Source organism: Rhinopithecus roxellana, chromosome 4, assembly GCF_007565055.1.
Source record: "Rhinopithecus roxellana isolate Shanxi Qingling chromosome 4, ASM756505v1, whole genome shotgun sequence".
NCBI lineage: Eukaryota > Metazoa > Chordata > Mammalia > Primates > Cercopithecidae > Rhinopithecus > Rhinopithecus roxellana.
Window position 1 is genome coordinate 161,088,105 of NC_044552.1, and position 10,215 is coordinate 161,098,319.

General features: G+C 38.5%; 1 pseudogene; it reads right to left on the reverse strand.

Moving 5' to 3' along the window:
• Positions 1–1,777: 1,777 nt before the first annotated feature.
• On the reverse strand, positions 1,778–1,931 carry LOC115897054 (annotated as a pseudogene).
• Positions 1,932–10,215: the final 8,284 nt, after the last annotated feature.

Consider the following 10,215-nt stretch of genomic DNA (forward strand, 5'->3'; position numbering starts at 1 on the left):
GAAGGGTATCTTGTGATTGGCAGGAAGGCAGCTGTTGACCCAGGTCAGCAAATATTTATTAAGTAATTGGTATATGCAAAACATTGCTAAAAACAGTAGAATGTAAGAATATCACTCAAAGCTAATAGTTATAAGCAGCTTATAATAGCCGTTTGGTGAATGACACAGGTAAAAAGGCAGAATATACAAAGTGTTACAAGAAGGTATAATAATAACACTGGGGCTCAGTGAAGGTTGTAACACTGTGCTGGGGTTAGAATTTTAAAGGTCTCATGGAAACAGGGCTGTAGATGGTGATATTTTAGATTGGTTCTGAGGGTTTGGATAGGCAGAAGGGGAGGAAAGAACATTCTAGGCAGAACTGAAGGAAATAAGTAAGGACTCATTCCCAAACATTTAGCTGTTGGAGTTAAAGTGCATACATGGGTTACTGGTGTGAAACTTAAAAATAAGACAATAGATTTTTAAAATCTCTGTATCAACCCCACTCATGATCATCTACGAAATAAATACTATTCACTCACTAACTTCAGTGTATTGTTTTCAGCTGTGTTGGATGTTTTAGAGGTGAAAGGCATTTGGTCTGAACTGAACCTTTGAAAACCATTTCAAGTGAAACAATCTGGGTTTTTATATTATATATGTTTTATGAATGTGAACCCATATAGAATCATGATCATTTACTGCTGGTAAATTATATAATAATATGACTGCTATAGAGCGAATCAGGTGTGAGCCTAAATCATACCAATAAAACTAGATTGAATTATTCTCCAATATAGTGTCATTCATTCTTTTTTTTTTTTTTTTTTTTTTTTTTTTTTTTTTTTTTTGAGGCGGTGTCTCGCTCTGTCGCCTGGACTGGAGTGCAGTGGCCGGATCTCAGCTCACTGCAAGCTCTGCTTCCCGGGTTTACGCCATTCTCCTGCCTCAGCCTCCCGAGTAGCTGGGACTACAGGCACCCACCACCTTGCCCGGCTAGTTTTTGTATTTTTTTTAGTAGAGACGGGGTTTCACTGTGTTAGCCAGGATGGTCTCGATCTCCTGACCTCGTGATCCGCCCGTCTCGGCCTCCCAAAGTGCTGGGATTACAGGCTTGAGCCACCGCGCCCGGCCGTGTCATTCATTCTTTTACTTAAAAAACAGCAAATATTTTAAACTATGTGCCAAGAACCAGGAATAAGGAATTAAAAGTAAAAGTCTATATATATTGTTAATCTATTGTAAACAACAGGAAATAAAATTGGTTCATAATTCCCATAAGTATATTCTGTGAACATCAAAGTCTATTATATCTGTTATTTTCACTTCATTTTGAACTGATGTGGTCTTTTTATAAACTGATTTTTCTCCTTAGTTTTCTTTTTAATTTCTGAAAATGAGATTTTCTGCTTACATGTTTCAGTGCCTTGAACCAAGGCACTACAACTTACCACTTTTGAAAAATCTGCATAAATATACATTAAGCAAAATAAACTTACTACATTTATCTAAGGCCTAAATTTAGCTTTCTAGTACAAACTAAGCCTGCCAATTATTGAAAATAATATTTTTAATCCCGATTGTAAAATTATATATCTACTCTCTGTAAGAGATTAAACAAATCTTCTATAGAGTTGATAAATCCTGTTTCTTCATTTTTATATGAGAAAGAAATATAACTAGGATTAATACAACATCTCCTACAACCCTCAGAATCTTCACCACCTTATTAACCTGGCGTTTTGATTCTCTTTGTTGTATTTTTTAAGAAAAAAATTCTTAAATTAAAAATGGAATCACTCAGACTGCATTCCTTTCCAAAGAGCAAAGCTGGCTTCACACTAAAGAGAGAACACTGCACCTCCTCCTTCTGGCTTCTAGTGCTCTACACTGTTGGAGAAGCTTTTCTAGTAATGAACCATAGGAATCATGCTGGGAAGTATAGTCTTTGATACATCTTTTAAAGCATAGATTTTTCACTGAATCAGCAATCACTCTTGGAAAATAGATGTAGACCAAAGATATATATATTTGAGGCAGGATCTTGCTCTGTCACCCAGGTCAGACTGCAGTGGTACAATCATGGCTCACTGCAGCCTCAACCTCCCTGGCTCAAGTGATCCTTTCACCTCAGCATCCCAAGTAGCTGGGACTACAGGCGTATGCCACCATACCCAGCTATACATATATGTATACACACATATATTTTTTAAAATTTTTTGTAGAGATGAGGTCTTGCTCTGTTGCCCAATCTGGTCTCAAACTCCTGGCCTCAAGTGATCCTCTGGCATCAGCCTCTCAAAGTACTGGGATTGCAGGCATGAGATGCTACGCCCAGTCTGTAGTATTTAAAATTGTCCATCTGCAGCATTCCTTCAAGCAGCTTATACACAAAATCAAATTAATTATTCTGGTGATCAACCTAATAAAAACAGCACCATAATTTTAAAAAGAAGAATTGTTTGGCTGAATTAGAAGCCTCCATACTAATCCAACCTCTATGCATGTCATAATGGGCCTGCTTTGGGTGCACTTTCGTATCTAAAGCATCATATTTTAAAAGGTCATATAAAATGGGAATGTTTGTTTGGAGACAGGCTAAATTTTTTCATAGCAACAGGCAAAAAGAACTCTGAAATAGAAGGTAGTTCTGGAGTTCTAGCCCTCGAGCTGAACAACTGTGGGAGAAAGTCTTTCAACTTCCTATAGAACAGTTAACAGAAGTGCTTCTTCATCAATATCTTGCTTATGTATTGCTTCATAAATGCAAGTAATATTATCAGTAATATTAGCAGCAATAATTTGATATTTTAAATTCGTAATGAAATCATCATTTTAAAGGAAAGAAGGGAAAATTTGAGTGTCGGCCTTGAGCTTCTGTCATTAGTCTAGTGAGTCTTGGTCTTTCTCTGCTTATAATGACTTTTATGCATATTTCTAAAATTAAGGAAAATACCAGAAATACCGGTGGTTTGTGTATATAGGTGGTCCTACTTCTGTTATTTGACAATAATGACATTTCAACAATGACATTGAAACAAACAAAAAATGTCCATTTAGGGCAGAGGAACTGCTAATGTTTAGTAAAATACAGGGATGCTACCTGTGCAGGGCTGTGAACCACTTCCTTGGGCTCAATTTCATTCTCAGCCTTCCTGACAATACTTATTTCAATATGAACATTAAGCAGTCAAAAGTGGGGAAGCATTCAAAATATGTTGTATCCACCCAAGAAGGCGTCTTCCTGTATGAGTCAGTAGGTGTCTTAAAAGAGAATAAATGGTTTAACAACCCAAGGTTTTCTGTTTTCCTTATTCATCATTTCTTTTCTTTTTTTTTTTTTTTTTTTTTTTTTTCTTTTTTTTGAGACGGAGTCTCTCTCAGTCGCCCAGGCTGGAGTGCAGTGGCGCGATCTCGGCTCACTGCAAGCTCCGCCTCCCGGGTTCACGCCATTCTCCTGCCTCAGCCTCCCAAGTAGCTGGGACTACAAGCGCTCGCCACCACGCCCGGCTAATTTTTTTGCATTTTTAGTAGAGATGGGGTTTCACCGTGTTAGCCAGGATGGTCTCGATGTCTTGACCTCGTGATCCGCCCGTCTCGGCCTCCCAAAGTGCTGGGATTACAGGCTTGAGCCACCGTGCCCGGCCTCATCATTTATTTTCAACCAGGCATGGTGGCTCATGCCAGTAATCCCAGCACCTTGGAGGGCCCAGGCTAGAGGATCACTGAAGCCCAGAAGTTCAGGATCAGTCTGAGAAACATAGTGAGACCTCATCTCTAATTTATTTATATATATATTTATATACATTATATATATTATATATATAATATATAATATATAAACATTTATATATAATATATAAATATTAAATATATATATATATTTATATATATATATAGGGCCAGACATGTTGGTTCATACCTGTAATCTCAGCACTTTGGGAGACAAAGGCCCGCAGATTGCTTGAGTCCAGGAGTTTGAGACCAGCCAGGCAACATAGTAAGACACTGTCTCTACAAAAATAGTACAAAAATCAGCCAGGCATGGTGACAGGTGCCTGTAGTCTCACTACTCAGGAGGCTGAGGTGGGAGAATCAATCGAGCACTGGAGGTTGAAGCTACAGTGAGACACGATTTTGTCACCGCACTCCAAACTGGGTGACAGAGCAAGACCTTGTCTCTAAATAAAATTAAATTCAATTAAAATAAATATATGTATTTATATATATTATTTCACTATATTACTATGAGGAAAAATATTCCACATCTAATCGTCCTTTGCTCTTACAGATAGAATAGATGAATTCTTGAAGTCAAACCCTGCTGAGCAAACAGTATATATTCTAGTGCATACCGGGCAAACAGTATATATATAATTGTTGAAGACATTTTCTGGAGAAGAGAAAACTAGAGCAACACCAGTCCTACCACTGTTGCTTCCAGCATCTCTGTAACCACACAGTGTCTGTGACATTTTTCTCTCAATTTCAATGGCCTGAACATTCAAATGTGGTGGGCACTGACTGCCACTGTATTTTCCTAATTCTATTATTTTTCCCTTTTCTCAAAGGGAAAGCTAGAGACATCCCTCCCTGACTAAATGGCCTCTATCTCCAGGAAAACATGTCACTACTGTAAGGAGAACACAAAGACCCCATTATGTCTTTACTTCTATATTTACTTTTTTTCTAAAATCTGAACTGTACAATTTGTGAACATAGGCATTCCAACATCAGAGTTAGGTTTTTCAACTGTATAACTCTGTTAACCCACCCTTTAAAGAATTCAAATTTAACGTAGTTTGCAGCTTAAAAGCAGCATAAAATAAAATTTAAGAAAATGTCATGGCAACACATCAAACATTTAATGTCAGGTTCCCTTATGTTCATTGCATTGCAAAAGGCAACCACCAATTATGCAATTTTGAAATGATATTTTACTTTGTAATTAAAACCCAGGTTCCTTGTGCTTGATATTTGTAGAGCATCTGTGCAAAGCAATTGCTCCCTGGAAGGGAAGATGGTATCTTTGCACTTTGAAAGACCTCTGCCTACAGTGCTGTTATAAATAAGCTTTTTTCCTTTGTTAGCTTAATGCACCTCACTTCATACTTAGATATGTTATCAAGGAATCACCAAATAGCATGCACGCATAAGTTCATTGGTTAGAAGTTGGTGTCAATTTTATTACTAGACAGTTCCTTTGTTCCATATGACAAATATTGCCTTCATTTAGTTATAATGCTGAAAACTTCACCTGATATGTACCCAGCCTTTAATTGTTTCCAATCCTAAACCGACATTTTTGGACTATTTGAATATGATCTGAATAACAATGGACCAATTGATACGATGCTAAGGAAAAGAAGATACCTGTAAAATTGCCAGCGGTACATCATCTTTTTATGGTCTCTTGATTCCCCTTTATTGTAGGTTTTATAAATAAGTAAAAGGCATACATTTTATTTGCCTCTTGATTTGAAGACCATTCATCTTAGTGACCCTATTCTGTATACGAATGCTGTGGGGTGCACCTTATTCTGACACAATATAGCTATCATCTTGCCTAATAAAATAACAGTACCACACACATTTAAGTTTATACATATAATATATAATACATAAATTATATATAATATTTTATATATAAATTTACTGTCAACCAATGGACTAAATCTCTATCTTACTAAAGTCCAATAGGCTAAGGTACAATCATAAATGCAGGTATTTTAACAAATGAAATACTTGATTTATTATTTATTTGTTTATTTATTTATTTCTGAGACAGAGTCGCCCAGGCTGGAGTGCAGTGGCACGATCTCAGCTCACTGCAACTTCCGACACCTGGGTTCATGCAATTCTCTCTACCTCAGCCTCCTGAGTAGCTGGGATTACAGGCGCCCAGCACCATAGCTGGCTAATTTTTGTAATTTTTAGTAGAGACAGGGTTTCACCATGTTGGCCAGGCTGGCCTTGAACTCCTAACCTCAGGTGATCCACCTTCGTTGGCCTCCCAAAGTGCTGGGATTACAGGTATGAACCACCACGCCTGGCCAGAAATCATTCTTACATACATTACACAATTTTCTACCTTCTTAAACAGGGCATATTGATAACAACACTTTTTCTTCAAAATGATTCAGGACCACTTTTGAGCTTCAGTTATTAATAATTCTAAAATAAGGCCAGGCGCGGTGGCTCACGCCTGTAATACCAGCATTTTAGGAAGCCGAAGTAAGTGGATTGCTTTAGGTCAGGAGTTCGAGACGAGCATGGCCAACATGTTGAAACCCCATCTCTACTAAAAATACAAAAATTAGCCAGGCGTGGTGGCATGTGCCTGTAATCCCAGCTACTCGAGAAGCCGAGGCAGGAGAATTGCTTGAACCTGACAGGTGGAGGTTGCAGTGAGCCGAGATTGTACCATTATACTCCAGCCTGGGTGACAAAGGGAGACTCTGTCTCAAAAACAACAAAAAAGGACTAACTAAAATAATTCTAATATAAGAATGACTTCAAGACAAAGAATCAAGTGAGATGTTTTTCCTTTTTACAAAATGACTCCAGACAACTGTTTTCAACCTACTATAGCATTTTATAGTTTTTGGTTCTCTCCTAATGACTAGGAGTTTAATTTTTTCTTCTTAATCTTAACCAGGAAGCATGTTAGAAGTAAAACCTTTCCTCCTTTGTATGAAGAGGACATCAGGAAAAAATGTTAGAATGATACATGAATCATGAGTGTGCAGACACCAAGTAAGGACTGAAGGAACATGTCTATCACTCTATGGCCTGTCTTGTGTGGCTTTTGTAAGATTAATTTAATCTGTTCAGAATCTTTATAATTGAAGTACTAGTTTATTATTTCAGGTAGGTGAGCTACTGTTTTACTGAGTTGTCTGTAAAAAGAGTATCAGTATGTTGTCACTGACTCAAACTTCATAGAAGGCAGGTAATTTATTCCTGGTTTCTAGAAAACAGCTTGAACAAAAGGTAGTCAGTTGTTCCTTTTTTCCCCCCACTTGTTTTATTAGGATACAATTGACAAATAAAAATTATATATATTTACAATGTACAAGATAATGTTTAGAGATATATATATGCATTCTAAAATGATTATATCAAGCTGATTTCCGTATCCATCACCTTACCTACTTTTATCTTTGTGTGTGCATGTGTGTGTGATGGAACATTTAAGATCTAATTTATTAGCAATGTTCAAGTATACATTACTATTATGAACTATAATCACCATGTTCTACAATAAACCTCCAGAACTTATCCATTCTAACTGATGCTTTCTACCAACATCTCCCCATTCCCCTCAATCAAATTATTCTTTTATTAACTATAAAAATATTTTAAGCAATAGGCCAGGTGTAGTGGCTCACGCCTGTAATCCCAGCATTTTGGGAGGCCAAGGCAGACTGATCACTTGAGGACAGGAGTTCAAGACCAGCCTGGCCAACACAGTGAAACCCCATCTCTACTAAAAATACAAAAAGTAGCCGGGCATGGTGGCATGTGCCTGTAATCCCAGCTATTCAGGGGGCTGAGGCCAGAGAATCACTTGAATTCAGGAGGTGGAGGTTGCAGTGAACTAAAATTGTACTGCTGCACTCCAGCTTGGGTGATAGAGCGAGACTCTGTCTCAAAAAAAGATTTAAAAAAATTGGCCAGGTGTGGTGGCTCACGCCTGTAATCCCAGTACTTTGAGAGGCCAAGGTAGGTGGATCACCTAAGGTCAGGAGTTTGAGACCAGCCTGGACGACATGGTGAAACCCCATCCTTACTAAAAATACAAAAAAATTAGCCGTACATGGTCGGGTGCCTGTAATCCCAGCTATTCGGAAGGCTGAGGCATGAGAATTGCTTGAACCTGGGAGGTGGAGGTTGCACTGAGCTGAGATCGCACCATTGTACTCCAGCCTGGGCAACAAGAGCGAAACTCTTTCTCAAAAATAATAAATTAATAATAATAAGTAAAAAACAAAGCCAGAGAATGACACAGTTGAAAACTGATATTTTAAAATTCTCCCTTGCTTGATAATATACTAAATTCTAAACATGTGGCCTATTACAGGATGGAATTTTAAAATAACAGGCCTATTTTGGAGCCTATCCATAGTGCTGAGATAATAGAAGTGTAAGATCTTACTTATAACATAGTTCCACAACATGAATTCTAAATGTGATGTTTTAGCAAAACTCCAACACCAGGCTAGAATCTTATTCAAGTCTGTACAGTGTAGAATTAAGAAACAAGCACTGCAAAACTATAATGTTAGGTTCCAAACAGCTAACTTCTAGGGAGGTAATTAAAACTGGGGAAAGGGAGATGAAGAATGACTTTTATTTTATATTCCATATCATTTAACTTTTCTTTTTTTCAGACAGGGTCTTGCTCTATTGCTCAGGCTGGAGTATAGTGGTGCAATCACAGCTCACTGCACCCTCAACTTCCTGGGTTCAAACAATCCTCTCACCTTAGCCTCCCAAGTAGCTGGGATTATAGGCATTAGTCATCCCACCAGGCTAGCTTTTTTGATATTTTGTAGAGACAGGGTCTTGCTATGTTGCCCAGGTTGGTCTCAAACTTCTGTCCTCAAGTCATCAGTCTGCTTCAACCTCCCAAAGTGCTGGGATTATAGGAGAGAGCCACCATGCCCAGCCTCAGTTAGTTTAACATTTTATACAATATATGTATGTGTATATATATACACACACATACATACATTATTTTTCAATTAAAAATTATTTTGATTACCCATAAAACCGCAAGAATATTTTACTTCAAAGAAACAAAAATGTTACTTAACTCTGTGAGATAGCTCAAATACAATTAGGATTTTCACTGCTTACTTAATCCTTAAATTTATTTAGACTGAGTGTTGTATTAGTTTGCTAAGGCTGCAGTAAAAAAGTGTAATAACCGAGTGGTTTAAGCAGCAGAAATTTATTGTCTCACAGTTCCGAAAACTAGAAGTTCAAAATCAAGGTGTTGGCAGGATTGTTTCTGAGGGCTGCCAGGAAAGGATCTATTTCAGGGTCTTTCTCTCTTTGGCTTGTAAATCACTGCCTTTGTGTTCACATGACATTCTCCCCCTGCATCTGTGCCCAAATTCACCCCTATTTATGAGAACACCAGTCATATTGGATTGGGGTCCACTCTAATGATCTCATTTTATGGTGATTACCTCTATAAAGACCCTATCTCTACAACAAGTCACATCCTTTTTTTTTGAGATGGAGTTTCACTCTTGTTGCCCAGATTGGAGTGCAATGGCGCGATCTCAGCTCACCACAACCTCCGCCTCCTGGGTTCCAGCGATTCTCCTGCCTCAGCCTCCTGACCAACTGGGATTACAGGCATGCACTACCAAGCCCGGCTGATTTTGTATTTTTAGTAGACATGAGATTTCTCCATGTTGGTCAGGCTGGTCTCAAACTCTTGACCTCAGGTAATCTGCCTGCCTCGGCCTCCCAAAGTGCTGGGATTACAGGTGTGAGCCACTGTGCCCAGCCAAAAAGTCACATTTTATGGTATTAGGAGTCAGGAATTTTTGAGAGGACTTAGTTCAACCCATAACAAATGTGTCAGTTCCCTCAGGCTGCTACAACAAAATACCATAAACCGGGTGGCTTATAAACAAGAGAAATTCATCTCTCACAGTTTTGGAGGCTAGGAAGTCCAAGATCAAAGCACTAGCAGATTGAGTGTCTGGTAATGACCCGTTTTCAGGTTCGTAGATGGTGCCTTCCTTCTGTGTCCTCACATGGTAGAAGGGGCAAGGGTCTCTCTTGGGCCTCTTTTATAGGGGCACTAACCTCATTCATCAGTGCTCTCCCCTCATGACTAATCACTTCCCAAAGGCCTATCTTCTAACACTGACACATATGGTATTTCAACATAAAAATTATCATATTGCAGAAATTAAGATGAGGATTAGAACTTCACTATATACATTTGGTGGGACACACACATTATATATCCACAATCTATATCCCTTGCAGAGATCTGGTGAATCAGACCGTGATCCAAAGCAGCCGTAGGCCCACTGCTCCCTGGCCTCACTGTAGGCATCTTCTCCCTCCTTCCTCTTGATTTCTGCTCTCAACACCTAGAGAGTTGAGAGCAGCCACAGGTCACCCCCACCAACAAGCAAGTAGTTCTGGCAATTCTGTTTTCATAGACTTCTCATTATTTTCAGAGAAGTAATTCAAAAAGTATCT